Genomic DNA, 18,381 nt, shown 5'->3' on the forward strand with positions numbered 1-18,381 from the left:
GCAGGTTCCATGCCAGGGTTTTTCAGTGGGACCTGTTGGACAAGTGGTCCGGGTCTCACCTACACAGGCACCGGAAGATAAGCCTATCTTCCAGGGCCAGGATTTCTCTCCTGTGGTGGCTCCAAAGTTCTCACCTTCTAGAAGGACGTAGGTTCGGGATCCAAGATTGGATCCTAGTAACCACGAATGCAAGTCTCCGAGGTTGGGGAGCAGTCACACAGGGACAAAATTTCCAGGGAAAATGGTCAAGCCAGGAGGCTTGTCTGCACATAAACATTCTGGAACTAAGGGCCATCTACAACGGCCTTCTACAAGCAGAACATCTTCTTTGCGGCCTGCCCGTCCTGATTCAGTCGGACAACATAACAGCAGTGGTGCACATAAACCGCCAAGGCGGAACAAGGAACAGAGCAGTGATGGCGGAGGCCACAAAAGTTCTTTGCTGGGCGGAAAAACAGGCAAGCGCTCTATCAGCAGTCTTCATTCCAGGCGTGGACAACTGGGAAGCAGACTTCCTCAGCAGACACGATGTCCATCCAGGAGAGTGAAGTCTTCATCAAGAGGTCTTTGCAGAAGTGACAAGTTGTTGGGGAATTCCTCAAATAGACATCATGGCGTCTCGCCTCAACAAGAAACTTTAGACATATTGTTCCAGGTCGAGGGACCGTCAAGCAGTAGCAGTGGACGCCCTAGTGACACCGTGGGTGTATCAGTCGGTCTATGTGTGCCCTCCACTTCCACTCATCCCAAAGGTGATACGGATCATAAGAAGAACAAGGGTTCAGGTGATACTCGTTGTTCCAGATTGGCCACGGAGGGCCTGGTATCCGGATCTTCAGGAATTACTCATAAAAGATCCCTGGCCTCTTCCTCTAAGAGAGGATCTGTTACAGCAAGGGCCGTGCGTGTTCCAAGACTTACCGCGGTTGCGTTTGACGGCGTGGCGGTTGAACGCAAAATCCTAGCGCGAAAGGGTATTCCTGGTGAGGTCATCCCCACTCTACTGAAAGCTAGGAAGGAGGCAACGGCGAAGCATTACCACCGTATTTGGAGAAAATATGTGTCTTGGTGTGAATTCAAGAAGGCTCCTATGGAAGAATTTCAGCTGGGTCGATTTCTTCAGGTGTGGATGTGGGCCTGAAGTTAAGGGGGGTACTCACGGAGCGATATTCTAAGCAATCTGACTAGATTGCTTAGAATATCGGCAGGATCGCTCCGTGTGTAGCCCCCTCGGCGATAGCGATGCGCGGCCCCGCACATCGCTATCGCCGCTGCTAGATTGGCCTGCATGCAGGCCAATCTAGCGGGTCGCTCACTTCACCCGCTGGGTGAAGTGAGCGGCCCCCCCGTCTCCCCCCGCACGCTCAGCACAGATCGCGCTGTGCTGAGCGGCAGGAGAGATGTGTGCTGAGCGGTTCGCTCAGCACGCATCTCTCCTTGATCGGCCCGTGAGTACTGGGCTTTAGGCTCCATTAAAGTGCAGATTTCGGCCTTATCAATTTTCTTTCAAAGGGAATTGGCCTCGCTTCCAGAAGTACAGACTTTTGTGAAAGGCGTACTGCACATCCAACCTCTATTTGTGCCCCCAGTGGCACCATGGGACCTTAACGTGGTGTTACAGTTCCTAATGTCACATTGGTTTGAACCTTTACAAATGGTTGAGTTTAAATTTCTCACTTGGAAAGTGGTCATGCTATTGGCCTTGGCGTCCGCAAGGCGGGTGTCGGAATTGGCGGCTTTGTCTCAGCGGAGTTGAGAACTCGTCAACAATTTTTACCAAAGGTGGTTTCTTCATTTCACATGAACCAACCTATTGTGGTACCTGTGGCTACTGAAGTCTTGGCTGATTCAAAGTCTCTCGATGTGGTCAGAGCTTTGAAAATTTATGTTGCCAGAACGGCTCGTATTAGGAAAACGGAGGCTCTGTTTGTCCTGTACGCTTCCAACAAGATTGGGGCTCCTGCTTCTAAGCAGACTATTGCACGCTGGATCTGTAATGCGATTCAGCATGCTCATTCTACGGCTGGATTGCCATTACCGAAATCAGTGAAGGCCCATTCTACCAGGAAGGTGGGCTCATCTTGGGCGGCTACCCGGGGAGTCTCGGCGCTACAACTTTGCCGAGCAGCTGCTTGGTCGGGTTCAAACACCTTTGCAAAATTCTACAAGTTTGATACCGTGGCTGATGAGGACCTCATGTTTGCTCAATCTGTGCTGCAGAGTCATCCGCACTCTCCCGCCCGGTCTGGAGCTTTGGTATAAACCCCATGGTCCTTTTGGAGTCCCCAGCATCCTCTAGGACGAAGGGGAAAATAGGATTTTAATACCTACCGGTAAATCCTTTTCTCTTAGTCCGTAGAGGATGCTGGGCGCCCGTCCCAGTGCGGACTCTATCTGCAGTACTTGTTCATGGTTATTGCTTTTGTTACACAAAGGTTGTGTTTTGGTTTCGATCAGCCTGTTGCTGATTTTTTGGTTCATGCTGTTAACTGGTTTTAGTTAAATGCCATGTTGTATGGTGTGTTGTGGTGTGAGCTGGTATGTATCTCACCCTTGGTTAACAAAACTTCTTTTCCTCGAAATGTCAGTCTCCCTGGCACAGTTCCTATAACTGAGGTCTGGCATAGAGGGAGGAGCCAGTTCACACCCATTTAAAGTCTTAAAGTGCCCATGTCTCCTGTGGATCCTGTCTATACCCCATGGTCCTTTTGGAGTCCCAAGCATCCTCTACGGACTAAGAGAAAAGGATTTACCGGTAGGTATTAAAATCCTATTTTTATAATTACAATTAATGTAAACATAACAATGTATTATTATTATTATTATTATTATTATTATTATTATTATTATTATTATTATTATTATTGTCATTGATTTTTAAGGCTCCACATTGCAGTTTGGATTGGAAAACAGGACATACATAAAACTGGGACAAGGTAAATAAAATAAATGTGAGGAGAGTGGGCAGTCTAGAACAGAGACAAGGGGGATTATTCAGGTTTGTTAGTGAAACAAAAAAGGACACTAATGGGGAAAACCATGCTGCACTGCAGGTGTGGCAGATATAACACGTGCAGAGAGATTTAGATCTTGTTTCTGTGCAGGGTAAATACTGTGTGCTTCTGCATGTAGCCCACAAATGTTAGCTTTATTTTACACTGCAATTTAGATTTCAGTTTACACACACTTCACCCAAATCTAAATTTCCCTGCATATGTTACATCTGCCCCACCTGCAGTGCAACATGTTTTCCCCCGTTTGTGTTCTTTTTTGCTTTGCTAACAAATCTGAATCAGGCCCTCAGATCCGCATTCATATAATGGTATCTTTCAAATGACACATTACCCTATTCAGCATCAATCGCAGTTTCTGCAATCTCAGCATTAACTGTGACTAAAAAAATCTCAGCTGCGGGCTGCCCAACGCAGGGCAAGGCTGCCCAGCATGAGAAGGTCTGCCCCGCCATGAGATCACAATCTGATTGCGAATGCTCAGCAATTAGATTGCGATTGCATGAAACTATGGACGACTCCTGCCTGTGCAGCCTAGCTGCGAAGGCAGGCACATCACTGCCATTTTTGTTATTGGAGTGGCTGTGTGTGATGTCACACAGCCTTCCTGAAAATGGCATCGCCCCTCCCCCGTTTTAACCACCTCACCCCCGCAATGCCGTGTAGCCGACCCCCAAAACACCTCTGCCTGTCAATCAAGCAGAGGCGATTGCATCAATGCGATGCAATCACATTGGCAGGCCCGCGCACTCGCAGATCTGGCCGTGGGCATGCGCACTGGATGAAAAATCTACATTTTCGTTTTGCTAACAAACCTTAATAAGGCCCAAGATGTACAACTCAGCCTCCTGGCTCTGAGCTGCTGGTTTCTACTGTTAGTATGGTTGAAGAAGCTCCTCTTTGCTTATGAATTGTTAGCCAGGGGTGTAGCTAGAACTCTGTAGGCCCCATAGCAAAAGTATTGCGTTCTAAGTCAATAACTTGTAATACACAAAAAAAAAAATCTAAATTTCTAATAACTTTCACAAAAGTAATCTTAGTTATGGTTTATTTAACCGGAACCTGGCCGGTCGTTCGGGTGTGGTATGCGTGACTGGCGGGCAGGAGACCGGCAGTCAGTATATGATGGCGGTATCCCGGCAGCGGAATGCTGGGGGGGATGGGCGAGCGCAACATGCCCCTTGCGGGCTCGGTGGTGACCTGTAGTAGCCACGGGTTTTATTCCCACTCTACGGGTGTCATAGACACCCATGAGTGGGAATAATCCCTGTTGGTCGGCATGCCGACCGTCGGGATTGTGAGGGGGTTGGATGTAGGGGGAGGTATTGTGACCAGCGGTCTCCTGACCACATCCCGGCTGTTCCTATCAAGCTAAAAGAATTAGTTAGTTGGCACTGGGCCTGCTTCAAGTTTGTAAGCAAAGCCAAAAAGGACACAGCTGAGCAAAACCATGCTGCACTGCAGGTGGGGCAGATGCACCATGTGCAGAGAGATTAGATTTGGGTGTAAAAATAAAAGTTCTCATTTGTGGGCTGCGTGCAAAAGCAGACAGTTTTTACCCTGCACAGAAAAAATATAACAAATACATATCTAAATCTCTCTGCACATGTTACATCTGCCCCACCTGCAGTGTGATGTAGATTTGCCCAGTTGTGTGTTTTTTGCTTACAAACCTGAATTAGGCCCACTGTCAATTATGCAATGTAATAGTCTCTTTTACAACAAAACACTTTTACATTAGTTTTTTTCCTATAATGAAACAGCTTTTTAACAGGATAACAATCACGTAGCAAGTACTAACTATGGGGGTCATTCCGAGTTGTTCGCTCGCAAGCTGCTTTTAGCAGCTTTGCACACGCTAAGCCGCCGCCTACTGGGAGTGAATCTTAGCTTATCAAAATTGCGAACGAAAGATTAGCAGAATTGCGAATAGACACTTCTTAGCATGTTCTGAGTAGCTCCAGACTTACTCGGCATCTGCGATCAGTTCAGTGCTTGTCGTTCCTGGTTTGACGTCACAAACACACCCAGCGTTCGCCCAGACACTCCTCCGTTTCTCCAGCCACTCCCGCGTTTTTCCCAGAAACGGTAGCGTTTTTTCGCACACACCCATAAAACGGCCAGTTTCCGCCCAGAAACACCCACTTCCTGTCAATCACATTACGATCACCAGAACGAAGAAAAAACCTTGTAATGCCGTGAGTAAAAAACCTAACTGCATAGCAAATTTACTTGGCGCAGTCGCACTGCGGACATTGCACATGCGCATTAGCGACTAATCGCTCCGTTGCGAGAAAAAAATAACGAGCGAACAACTCGGAATGACCCCCTATACTTTTACCCTCATCCATAGTAAGGCAGTGCTTAAAGTGGTCCTGGAGAGGTGGTGGAACTCTTTCCCCCACCACCTACCTCCCCCCCCCCCCCCCCCCATTAGCCGAATCCAGGACCAGCATTAGGGATTAGGCACCCCCCTGGCTGCAAAAAAGGGGTGTGGTCTCACAAGGAGGAGTGTGGTCACACAATAGCACCACCAATTCAAATTGTGCCCCTGATTCATATTACACCACATAGTAGTGCCTCTTATTCACGTTACAACATGCAGTAGTGCCCCTTATTCACATTACATCAAACATTAGTGCCCCATATTCACGTTACATCACTCAGTAGTGTCCCTTATACACAATGCGCACAGTAGTAGTGCCCCTTAAACATAATGCCCACAGTAGAGGTGCTTATACACATAATGCCCACAGCAGTGCTCCTTATACAGTCTCTGCCTCTGTCACTCAAGCAACTCACTCCCCATGTCCCTCCAGCAGCTCAATGCCCTGTGTCCCTCCAGCAGATTCCCTGCCTTTCTGTGTCCCTCCAGCCCCCTATCACCTTGTCTTCAGCCTGCACAGAGCCTGCTCCTTCTCTTGGCTCTTCTTCACTTCATCAGCATTGATGACATGACATCACATATGCCGTGCTAGAAAAGGAAGCCACTGGGATCTACGGAGTGTTAGAAGCGGCGGGTCGCGGCGGCTCCCGGCTGTTGCCCGAGTGTAGCTCCAGAACCCAAGATGAATCTTCCCGACCGCTTTTCGGGTAATCAAAAAGATTTTATTAATTTTCGGGAGAACTGTAAACTTTACTTTCACTTAAGGCCCCTGTCCTCAGGTTCAGAATCCCAGTGGGTGGGCATAGTTATGTCTTTACTTCAGGGGGACCCACAGACTTAGGCCTTTGGGACATGTTGCGCGCAGCTGCCCAAATAAGCAGGGAAATGACGGATCTCTTAGGCCGTGCATTGACTATCAGGCCCTGAATAAGATTTCTTTCAAGAACACTTACCCCTTACCTCTCATTTCTGTGTTGTTCGATCAACTCCTCACCGCGGTCATTTTTTCTAAAATTGACCTTAGAGGAGCGTATAACCTCATCCGAATAAGATCTGGGGATGAGTGGAAGATGGCGTTTAGTACACAGTCCGGACACTACGAATATCTTGTGATGCCGTTTGGTCTGTCTAACGCTCTTGCAGTATTTCAGGATCTTATAAACGATGTCCTCCGGGACCTCCCGGGGAAATTTGTGGTAGTTTATTTGGATGGCATCTTCATTTATTCTGAGTCGCTGGAACAGCATTGTCTCCATGTTCGGCAAGTGCTTCAAAAATTGCGGGAGAATCACTTGTATGCCAAGTTGGAGAAATGTGATTTTCACATTACAGAGGTGTCCTTTTTAGGATATATTATTTCTCCGGAAGGGTTTTTTATGGAACCTGAAAAACTCCAGGCAGTATTGAATTGGGCTCAGCCCACTAACTTGAAGGCTATTCAGAGGTTTTGGGGTTTTGCTAATTATTATTATAGACGTTTTATTCATACTTTCTCCGAGTTAGTTGCCCCTATTGTGGCTTTGACTAAAAAGGGTGCTGATCCTTCTAAGTGGTCGCCTCAAGCCGAGCGTGCCTTCCAGGCTTTGAAACAGGCCTTTGTCTCTGCTCCTGTCCATAGACACCCCAATCCTGATCTTCCTTTTATCGTTGAGGTAGACGCCTCTGAGGTTGGGGTGGGAGCTGTTCTGTCTCAAGAAGACCCCAAGTCTTTGGTGTTACATCCTTGTGCTTTCATGTCCAAAAAATTCTCCTCCGCGGAGACCAACTATGATATTGGTAACAGAGAATTGTTAGCAGTCAAGTGGGCTTTTGAGGAATGGAGGCACTGGCTTGAGGGAGCAAAACATACCATCACTGTGTTTATGGACCACAAGAATTTACAGTACATTGAGTCAGCTAAACGGCTTTATTCCCAGCAGGCTCGTTGGGCGCTGTTCTTTACTCGGTTCAATTTCATCATCACCTACAAGCCCGATTCTAAGAACACCAAGGCCGATGCAATGTCACGCTGTTTTCTTCATGTTCACGATAACCATTCTCCTGCCACTCCTATTATTCCAGCATCCTCTATCCAGACTGGCCTCACACAGGATTTAGCAGCAGGCTCCCAGTAACACTCCCGTTGACCGTCTCTTTGTTCCAGAATTGTAGAGAGGCAGTGTCCTTGCCAAGTTTCATGATAACAAAGTTGCTGGCCATCCTGGTGTTACTAAAACGTTGGAGTTACTCTCTCGCTCAGTGTGGTGGCCTAATCTTTCCAAGGATGTTAAGGAGTTTGTTCTCTCTTGTGAAGATTGTGCTAGGCACAATGTGTCCCGGTCTCTGCCCGTGGGGCAGCTCCTGCCTATAGCCATTCCAGTCAGGCCATGGTTACACATTTCCATGGATTTCGTGGTGGATCTTCCACTCTCTTCTGGTTTTCAGGTGATCTGGGTGGTGGTGGATCGATTTAGCAAGATGGGCCATTTCATTGCTTTACCCAGATTGCCGTCTGCTCAGGTTTGGCAGTCTTGTTCCTTCGCCATATTTTCAGGTTCCATGGATTACCCGTTGATATTATCTCGGACCGGGGACCGCAGTTTATTGCCCGTTTCTGGAAGCTCCTTTGCGGATTGTTAAACATGAGACTCAGTTTAACCTCTGGATACCATCCACAGTCCAACGGGCAGACGGAGCGTGTGAACCAATAACTGAAGCAGTATCTGCATCTTTATACTGCCAGGCTTCAGTTGGTAGGATTATCTTCCCCTGGCCGAGTTTGCTTACAAGAATGCCTATCATTCATCCACCAAGGTGTCTCCGTTATTTTCGGTCTTTGGCTATCACCCTAGAGCCAATTCCTTTACTCCTACTTGTCCATCTTCTTCCTGGGCCTTAACTTCCCACCTCAGAGCTAATTGGAAGAAGGTACACCTTGCTCTTAATAAAGCTGCCTTCCGGGAGAATTTTTTTTCGGATAGGTTCCGACGTCCATGCACCTTTAAGGTGGGAGACAAGGTGTGGTTGTCAACCCGTAACATCAAACTCTGACAACCTTCGCCTAAATTGGGACCCAGATTCATCGGGCCATTTCTTATTATCAAAAAGGTCAATCCAGTTGCTTTTCGGCTGCAGTTGCCGAAGTCACTTAAAATTTCCAACACCTTTCATTGTCATCTGCTCAAGCCATGTATTCTTTCCAGGAAATTTCCTCTAAAAATTATCCGGGATAGACCTCCTGTGGATGTTCAGGGCCAACAGGAATTCCTGGTAGAGAAGGTTTTGGATTCTAAATTTTCCCGTGGTCTGCTGTACTTTCTGGTCCATTGGAAGGGGTACGGTAGAGGAGAGATCTTGGGTAAGGGACAAGGATTTGCATGCCCCTAGACTAAAAAAGATGTTTTTTCGGGAATTTCCCCATAAACCTGGATTTAGTGGTTCCTTAGCCCCTCCTGAAGGTAAGGGGTACTGTTAGCAGTGGCGGGTCGCGCTGGTTCCCACCCGTTGCTAGACAGTGGGGCCGGCGCATCACTTCCGCCGCTGACTCCCTGTCCCCGGCCGGTTGCCTAGCAACCGAAGACGCCGGGCGGCCGCCCTGCACTGCAGTCCCAGCTGTCAATAAGCAGCCGGGATGCCACGCGCTGCGCACCAACTGACAGCTGGTTGAATCAGGATCCGGGGGCTGGGCTGCCTGCTGATTGGTCTGCAGGGGTTTTTATGGGAGCCAGAATAGGACAGCCCCGCCGGTGATAGCTTCCTGTGGAGCCTGTACCTGCCTCTGGAGTGTTCTTGCTTACAGCCAGCATGTTCCAGCATCCTGTGTCCTGTTTTCCGATGTCTGGTCCTGGGGATCTATTCCTGCCTTCCAGCCGAGTGATCCTGTATCTTGAGCCTTGGTCCTGGTTGCTTCCTACGTGCACCTTTCCCGGTGTCGTGAGTAGTGGCTCTGCTGCACCTTACAGCTGAAGCCGTATTCTCCTTATTCTCTTGTCATTGTGTTTTCTGCAGAGGTTCCATCACTGTTGTCCTTGCCGTACTACGACGGGTTTGTATTCGGCACTTGGGCAGCGTTACTTTGGTTTGCCGTTTTACTTGGCGGCCGCGCCGCATATAAATTAGTTATTTATTTTCTGTAGTCTTCTCCTTCATTGTCGTGTGTGTCTTAGTTAGTTTTCCCCTTGTTCTCTCTGTCTCGGTTAACGCCTTGTCACCTATTAAGACCGGGGGGCATCGGAGTCCAGATGGACCTAATTCGCCCATTCAAACGTGGCTGTTGTTGGCACAAGAAACCATAGTCTTGCAGGCATTAATCGACCACTAGGGAAGGACAACGTAGTCAGGGGTTCTTTTTAGGGGTAGTTGCGTATCTCAGTTCTACCGCAGCTTCACGTTTCTGTACTCGGAACTCGTCTGTTACCACCCAATTTCTTGGGTTCCGAGTACATTGAACATAACACGGAGAGGATTAACGCCATCCAAAAGACACAGCTTATGTGAGTACCAGAAGTGGCGGGCCGCAGGCAGAGGACCATGGAGATGCCAGGAACTGTGGAAGGGGAAGGTAGCTGTAGCTCGTCAGTGACACTAGCACCGCCCTCATCATCTATTGACAAGGATGGTAGAGCGGACTCTTCTGTTGGAGTGACTGTGCAGGGCCGTGGAAGAGGGGGAACTAGTTACACTTACCATTACAAGTGGTGGAACTCAGTTCCACCCCATTCCCTCCCCCCCACACACTTTAACCCCTGGTGGTAGGTCAACAAAATATAGCTATAACATTCTTTAGCTTCAACAATCATTTACAAAATACAAAACAATTATACAGGGGTGGATTGGGATGGAAAACCAGCCCGGGAAATTTATGAAAGCAGCCTTAATGGGGGATGCGGTCTGGTGTGGGGTCTGTTGAGGGGGCGTGATTCATCCTCATAGAGTCTGATACCGAGTTGGACGCAGTTGTGGTCTTCCTTGTGTCTTTTGGTGCAGTTGCATCTGTGACTTTATGCTAACAACGCTACAATGCAGTTCCCTAGTATACATCCGTGCACTCATGCTTTGTGCTTCTTTAGATGCCACCATCGGTCGCACCATTGTAGCTTGCACCAGCCCTATGCTTGAGCAATTCAGCGTCTCTATATGCAACCACTATCAGCAACATGCCCACACTACGTTACATCTGTGTCTGACTAGCCAGCACTCTGTAACCACACAGGAACCACACATTTCTAATACACTTCTTGGTGCGTGTTTCTGATTCTGTACTGCAACTCTGTACAAACACCATTGCGAAGCATGCCTGTGCTGTGCAACTCAAACGCAAGCGCAGATAAAAAAACAAAAAATAAAACATATTGGCCCCCACAAAAAAAACATAAAACAAATTGGCCCTCACAGCAGGGAAAAAATAGGATTTTAATTACCTACCGGTAAATCCTTTTCTCGTAGTCCGTAGAGGATGCTGGGGTCCACATTAGTACCATGGGGTATAGATGGGTCTACTAGGAGCCATTGGCACTTTAAGAGTTTGAGAGTGTGGGCTGGCTCCTCCCTCTATGCCCCTCCTACCAGACTCAGTCTAGAAACTGTGCCAGAGGAGACGGACAACTTCGAGAGAAGGATTTAACACAGATAGTGGCGAGATTCACACCAGCTCACACACAAGGCAAAACAAGCTAACCAGCTTGAAACTCAGCAACCGCTGAAACATTACTTACCAAGTAACAATGCAGTACGTAACTAAAACTACAGTTGTACTGAAACAGATAACCACTGCAGGAAAACGAAGCGGTGGACAGGCGCCCAGCATCCTCTACGGACTACGGGAATAGGATTTACCGGTAGGTAATTAAAATCCTATTTTCTCTTACGTCCTAGAGGATGCTGGGGTCCATATTAGTACCATGGGGATGTACCAAAGCTCCCAGAATGGGAGGGAGAGCACGGAGGCTCCTGCAGAACTGATTGACCAAACTTCAGGTCCTCAGAGGCCAAAGTATCGAACTTGTAGAACTTTGCAAACGTGTTCGACCCTGACCAAGTAGCCGCTCGGCAGAGTTGTAAAGCCGAGTCACCCCGGGCAGCCGCTCAGGAAGAACCCACCTTACGAGTAGAGTGGGTCTTAACAGACGTAGGACACGGCAAGCCTGCTGTAGAATACGCATGCTGGATAGTGAACCTGATTCAGTGAGAAATCGTCAGCTTAGAAGCAGGACACCCAATTTTCTTGAGATGACACAGGACAAACAGAGAGTCCGAATTTCTATGACGAGCAGTCCTCCTCACTTAGATTTTTAGAGCCCTTACCACATCTAAGGACTTTGATGAAATTGAGGAGTCAGTCACAACTGGCACCACAATAGATTGGTTGATATGAAATGCCGAAACAACCTTCGGAAGAAACTGCTGACGTGTCCGGAGCTCAGCTCTATCTTCATGGAAGATCAAGTAGGGGCTTTTACATGACAAAGCCCCCAACTCCGACACACGTCTAGCAGAAGCTAAGGCCAACAAAGTGACAGCCTTCCACATGAGAAACTTGACCTCAACCTCCTGTAGAGGCTCAAACCAGTCCGACTGGAGGAACTGCAACACCACGTTAAGATCCCAGGGCGTCGTAGGTGGTGCAAAGAGAGGTTGGATGTGCAGAACTCCCTTCAAAAAAGTCTGAACCTCAGGGAGGGCAGCCAACTGTTTCTGAAAGAAAATGGATAGGGCCGAAATCTGGACCTTTATGGATCCTAACCTCAGGCCCATATCCACACCTGCTTGCAGGAAGAGGAGAAACCGTCCCAGTTGAAACTCCACCTCAGGAAATTTCTTGGACTCACACCAAGATACATATTTTTTCCAAATTCGATGGTAATGTTTAGACGTTACTCCTTTCCTAGCCTGTATCAGGGTAGGAATAGCCTTGTTCGGAATGCCCTTCCGAGCTAGTATCAGGCGTTCAACCTCCATGCCGTCAAACATAGCCGCGGTCAGTCTTGATAGGCGAACGCCCCCTACTGCAGCAGGTCCTCCCGAAGAGGAAGAGGCATCGGCTCTTCCAGCAGTAGATCCAGAAGATCTGCATACCAAGACCTTCTTGGCCAGTCCGGAGCAATGAGGATTGCCTGAACTCTTGTTCTCCTTATGAGTTTGAGAACTCTTGGACTGAGTGGAAGTGGAGGAAACACGTACACCGACTGGAACACCCAAGGAGCCACTAGGGCATCCACCGTCACTGCTTGCGGGTCCCTCAACCTGGAACAATACCGCCAGAGCTTCTTGTTGAGACGAGAGGCCATCATGTCGATTTGGGGTACGCCCCAAAGATCTGTTACCTCCTTGAACACCTCCAGATGGAGACCCCACTCCCCTGGATGGAGATCGTGTCTGCTGAGGAAGTCCGCTTCCCAGTTGTCTACTCCTGGAATGAAGATTGCTGACAGCGCCAACGCGTGTTTTTCTGCCCAGAGGATGATTCTTGTTACCTTTGACATTGCAGCTCTGCTCTTCGTTCCGCCCTGTCGGTTTATGTAAGCCATTGTCGTTACATTGTCCGACTGCACTTGAATGGCCCTATTTCTCAAAAGATGGGCCGCCTGGAGAAGACCGATGTAGACGGCTCTTAGTTCCAGAATGTTTATCGGTAGGCTGGCTACCAGACTTGACCACCTTCCTTGGAAGTTTCCCCTTGAGTAACTGCACCCCAGCCCCGGAGACTTGCATCCGTGGTTAGAAGGATCCAGTCCTGAATCCCGAACATGCGGCCCTCCAGAAGGTGAGGCAGTTGCAGCCACCAGAGGAGTGAAATCCTGGCCTTTGGCGACAGACGTATTCTCTGGTGCATGTGTAGATGGGATCCCGACCACTTGTCCAGAAGATCCAGTTAAAAGGACCGAGCATGAAACCTCCCGTACTGCAGAGCCTCGTAAGAGGCCACCATCTTCCCCAGAAGGCGAATGCACTGATGAACCGACACCCGGGCTGGCTTCAGGACATCCCGGACCATTGTTTGTATCACCAACGCTTTTTCCTCTGGAAGAAACACCCTCTGCACTTCCGTGTCGAGGATCATTCCCAGAAATGACAACCTCCTGGTCGGTTCCAAATGTGATTTTGGAAGATTCAGGATCCAACCATGTTCCCTGAGCAGCTGGGTCGTGAGAGCTATGGACTGTAACAGCTTCTCCTTGGATGATACCTTTATCAGCAGATCGTCCAGATATGGAATTATGTTCACCCCCTGTCTGCGGAGGAGAACCATCATTTCCGCCATCACCTTGGTGAATACCCTCGGTGCTGTGGAGAGGCTGAATGGCAGGACCTGGAATTGAAAATGACAGTCCAACGGTGTGAATCGGAGATACACTTCATGCGGCAGCCAAACCAGAATGTGGAGGTACACATCCTTGATATCCAGGGATACCAGGAATTCCCCCTCCTCCAGACCTGATATCACCGCCCTTAGAGACTCCATTTTGAACTTGATCTCCCTCAGAAAGGGGTTTAGTGATTTTAAATTCAGCATGGGCCTGACTGAACCATCCGGTTTCGGTACCACGAAAAGGTTCGAATAGTAACCCTTGTTTTGCAACTGGGGAGGAACTGGTACAATAACCTGTGCCTCCACCAACTTCTGGATGGCTCCCTGTAGGATAGCCCTTTCCTCCAGCAAAGCTGGCAAGCCTGATTTGAAAAACCGAGGAGGAGGGAGATCTTAAAATTCCAGCCGGTACCCCTGGGACACAATATCTTGTACCCAGGGGTCCAGGCCGGACGACACCCAGGCGTGACTGAAATGTCTGAGTCTCGTCCCCACCGGCCCTACCTCCAGGCCGTGCGGTCCACCGTCATGCTGAGGACTTTGGCGTACCTGAAGCAGGTTTCTGTTCCTGGGACTCAGCAACAGCAGGTTTCTTGGATTTTGGTCAACCTCCTCTAAGAAGGTGTTGGACTGTTCGGCCTTTTTTGCTTTAGCAACCCGAAGGGACTGTGATTCAGCTGAAGAATAGGGTTTCTTCATAGCAGGTGCAGCTGAGGGAAGAAAAGATGACTTACCTGCTGTAGCCGTGGAGATCCACGCATCCAACGCTTCCCCAAAGAGAGCCCCCTCCACACCTCTCCTGGATTCCGCATTGGCAGACCACTGGCGTAGCCACAGTCCTCGACGAGCTGAGACAGACATGGAAGATATTCCTTCAGCCATTGAACACAGGTCTTTCATGGATTCCACCATAAATCCTGCAGAATCCTGAATGTTACGTAAAAACAATTCAACATCACATTTATCCATTGTATCCAAATCCTCAAGTAATGTGCTTGACCACTTTACTATAGCTTTGGAAATCCATGCACAGGCAATAGTAGGACATAGTATCGCCCCTGAAGCCGTGTACATGGATTTAAGCGTAGTATCAATTTTGCTATCAGCCGGCTCCTTTAAGGCGGTAGATCCTGGAACAGGTAAAACCACCTTTTTCGAGAGTCTGGATACAGATGCGTCCACTATGGGTGGGTTTTCCCATTTTTTCCTATCCTCCTCAGGGAAGGGGAAAGCAACCAGAATCCTCCTAGGGATCTGGAATTTTTTCTCCGGGTTTTCCCATGCTTTTTCAAAAATAGCATTTAATTCCTTGGACGCAGGGAAGGTTAGTGAGGCTTTCTTATTGTCAGTGAAGTAAGCCTCCTCAACCTGCTCAGGTGTTGTATCAGCAATATTCAACACATCTCTAATAGCCTCTATCATCAACTGCACCCCTTTAGCAAGAGATGTGACCCCCCTGAGCACCTCCTCATCACCGTGTGCTGTGTCAGAATCGGTATCCGTGTCATCCTGCATAATCTGGGCAAGAGCACGTTTGTGGGAACATACAGAGGGGGGCCCTGAGGTAACAGAACAGGACCAAACTGCCATAGAGTTCTGTAAAACCTGAGTTGCAGATTCATTCTGTGCAACCCTAGTAGAAATCTGAGAAATCATAGATTTGATAGAGGACAATCATTCAGGCTCCGTTTCTGGTATCGGCGCTAAAACAGTGCAATCCTGATTACATGGAACGATATCATCCCGAGAAGACATATCCTCTGCAGCATATGACACAGAGTCCCTGGACATAGCTCAATAGAGACCCCAAACACTCCACACCCACACAGGGGAGGCTAGACAGAGTTTCACCCCCCAAGAATGGCAAGAGAGACACAGAGATTGGAGCCAACCCACACACAGCGCTTTCAGGTATAAGGAGACCCCAACCAGCGCTGACTGTGTACCTTAATAGGTTACACAGCCTGTACACAGCCTCCCCCCCCCCCTTCTACAACCCCCTGGTACCGTAAGAGATAGCTGGAGTTGATCTGGAGGGACTGCTCTTCACTGACAGCGTTTCTGCAAGCAGGAAAATGGCGCTGAACGCTGCTGGGTCCGCTCTGAGTATAAGCTCCGCCTCCTTAATGGTGCTGTCTTCCCGCTCTTCTGGAGATTATACTGGCCTGAGGAATTGTGCTGCCAGCGATCCTGGGACCCTGACAGGCTTGTTGGTCAGTGTAGGGTGTAGGCGCTGGCTCAGGGCGCCCCTCAGAGCGCCGCACTATGTACTGCTGAGAGCCCCGGAGCGCAGTTAGTACTGCGCTCCATACCCTGTTGCCGCCATCTTCACACCGGCCCCCTGCTTGCTAGGGGGGGCGGTGACTAACTCGCCACTGATCTGGCTCTGTAAGGGGGTGGCGGCATGCTGCTGGGGTGAGCGATCCCCTGTGGCGGGGAACATTCGATCCCCTCAGGAGCTCAGTGTCCTTTCAGCGGAGATAGTGGCTCAGACCCCGCAGGGCGGACACTACTCCCCAACTTAGTCCCACGAAGCAGGGAGGCTGTTGCCAGCAGCCTCCCTGTAAAATAATAAACACTAAAAATAAACTTTTCCAGAGAAGCTCTGTAGAGCTCCCCTAGCTGTGACCGGCACCTCCGGGCACATTTTCTAAACTGAGTCTGGTAGGAGGGGCATAGAGGGAGGAGCCAGCCCATACTCGCAAACTCTTAAAGTGCCAATGGCTCCTAGTGGACCCATCTATACCCCATGGTACTAATGTGGACCCCAGCATCCTCTAGGACGTAAGAGAAATAAACTTATAATATAGCTTTTGGTATTACAATTTGTTTCAAATTTTCACTGCTGTATGAAGGCCTAGGTGTGCGCGGGATCCGGTCTGAAGATCGACAGTGTCTAGGTCGACAATGTTTAGGTCGACCACTATAGGTCGACAGTCACTAGGTCGACATGGATGGAAGGTCGACAGGGTTTCTAGGTCGACATGTGCTAGGTCGACAGGTCTAAAGGTCGACATGAGTTTTTCACATATTTTTTTTTTTCATACTTAACGATCCACGTGGACTACGATTGGAACGGTAAAGTGTGCCGAGCGAAGCGGTAGCGGAGCGAAGGCACCATGCCCGAAGCATGGCGAGCGAAGCGAGCCATGCGAGAGGACGCGGTGCACTAATTTGGGATCCCGGTCACTTTCCGAAGAAAACGATTTCCTCCTATCTTATCCCCCTGAGCCACACTACTATTCTTCCTATCCTGCCCCCTTCTCTGCACTACAGCTCCTGCTCCGCACTACTCTTCCTATCCTGCCCCATTGCTCCACACTACTCCTGCTACTCAGCACTACTCCTCCTCCTATCCTGACCCTTTGTCCCATACTAATGTTCCTCCTATTTTACCCCCCTGCTCAGCACTACACCTCCTCCTATCCTGCTCCCTGGTCTTCACTACTCCTCCTACTCAGCACTACTCCTCCTCCTATCCTGCCCCTTTGCCCCACACTAATGTTCCTCCTATCTTACCCCCCTGCTTCGCAATACTCCTCCTCCTATCCTGCCCCCTTCTCTGCACTCCTCCTCCTCCTATCCTGCCCCCCTGCTCTGCACTACTCCTCCTCCTATCCTACCCCATTGCTCCACACTCCTCCTCCTACTTAGCACTAATCCTCCTTCTATCCTGCCCCTTTGCCCCACACTAATGTTCCTCCTATCTTACCCCACTGCTCCACACTACTCCTCCTCATATCCTACCCCCTTCTCTGCACTACTTCTCCTCCTATCCTGCCCCCCTGCTCCGCACTACTACTCCTCCTATCCTGGCCCATTGCTCCACACTACTACTCCTACTCAGCAATACTCCTCCTCCTAGCCTGCCCCTTTTCCCCACACTAATGTTCCTCCTATCTTACCCCGCTGCTCTGCACTACTCCTCCTCCTATCCTGTCCCCTGCTCTGCACTACTCCTCCTCCTATCCTGCCCTCGCGCTCCGCACTACTGCTCCCATCTGGCCCCCTGCTCCATGCTACTCCTCTGCCTCAATGTACTGCGCAATGTGACCCAATGATGTCACACCGCGTGAATGGCCACCCAACTGCCTGTGTTCTCCTCCTGTGCCACACCAACTCCATTGATGAGGAGGAGGTGGAGGAGATGCATACAGTGAGAGTGAGCTGTAAACTACTGCAGCCTGCAGGGGGGGGGGGGGGGGGGAGAGGGGGGGGGGGGGATATAATATAACGAATAATAAATTATGAATAATTCAGTGAAGGGAGTGGAGAATAAAGGGAGGTGGAGGCTGAAAGACAGAGTGAATGGGGGGGGGCAGGCTGAGAGACAGTGAAGGGCGGGCGACCTAGAGGCACAGAGTGAAGGGTGGGAGGCTAAGAGGCACAGAGTGAATGGGGGAGGATGAGAGACAAAGTGAGGGGGATTACGAGAGATTCAAACTATTATTGTGAGCATTATGTGTGGCACTGCTACTGTTGGCATTGTGTAAGGGGTACTAATACTGTGGACATTATGTGTGGCACTACTGCTGTGGGAGTTGTGTGGCACTACTATCATGGGCATTATGTGTGGCACTACTGTCGATGTTAAGTGTAAGGGGTACTACTACTGTGGGCATTATGTGTGACACTACTACTGTGGGCATTATGTGTGGCAGCACTACTGTGGGTATTATGTGTAAGGGAAACTACTA

Source organism: Pseudophryne corroboree, chromosome 6 (assembly GCF_028390025.1).
Source record: "Pseudophryne corroboree isolate aPseCor3 chromosome 6, aPseCor3.hap2, whole genome shotgun sequence".
Lineage (NCBI taxonomy): Eukaryota > Metazoa > Chordata > Amphibia > Anura > Myobatrachidae > Pseudophryne > Pseudophryne corroboree.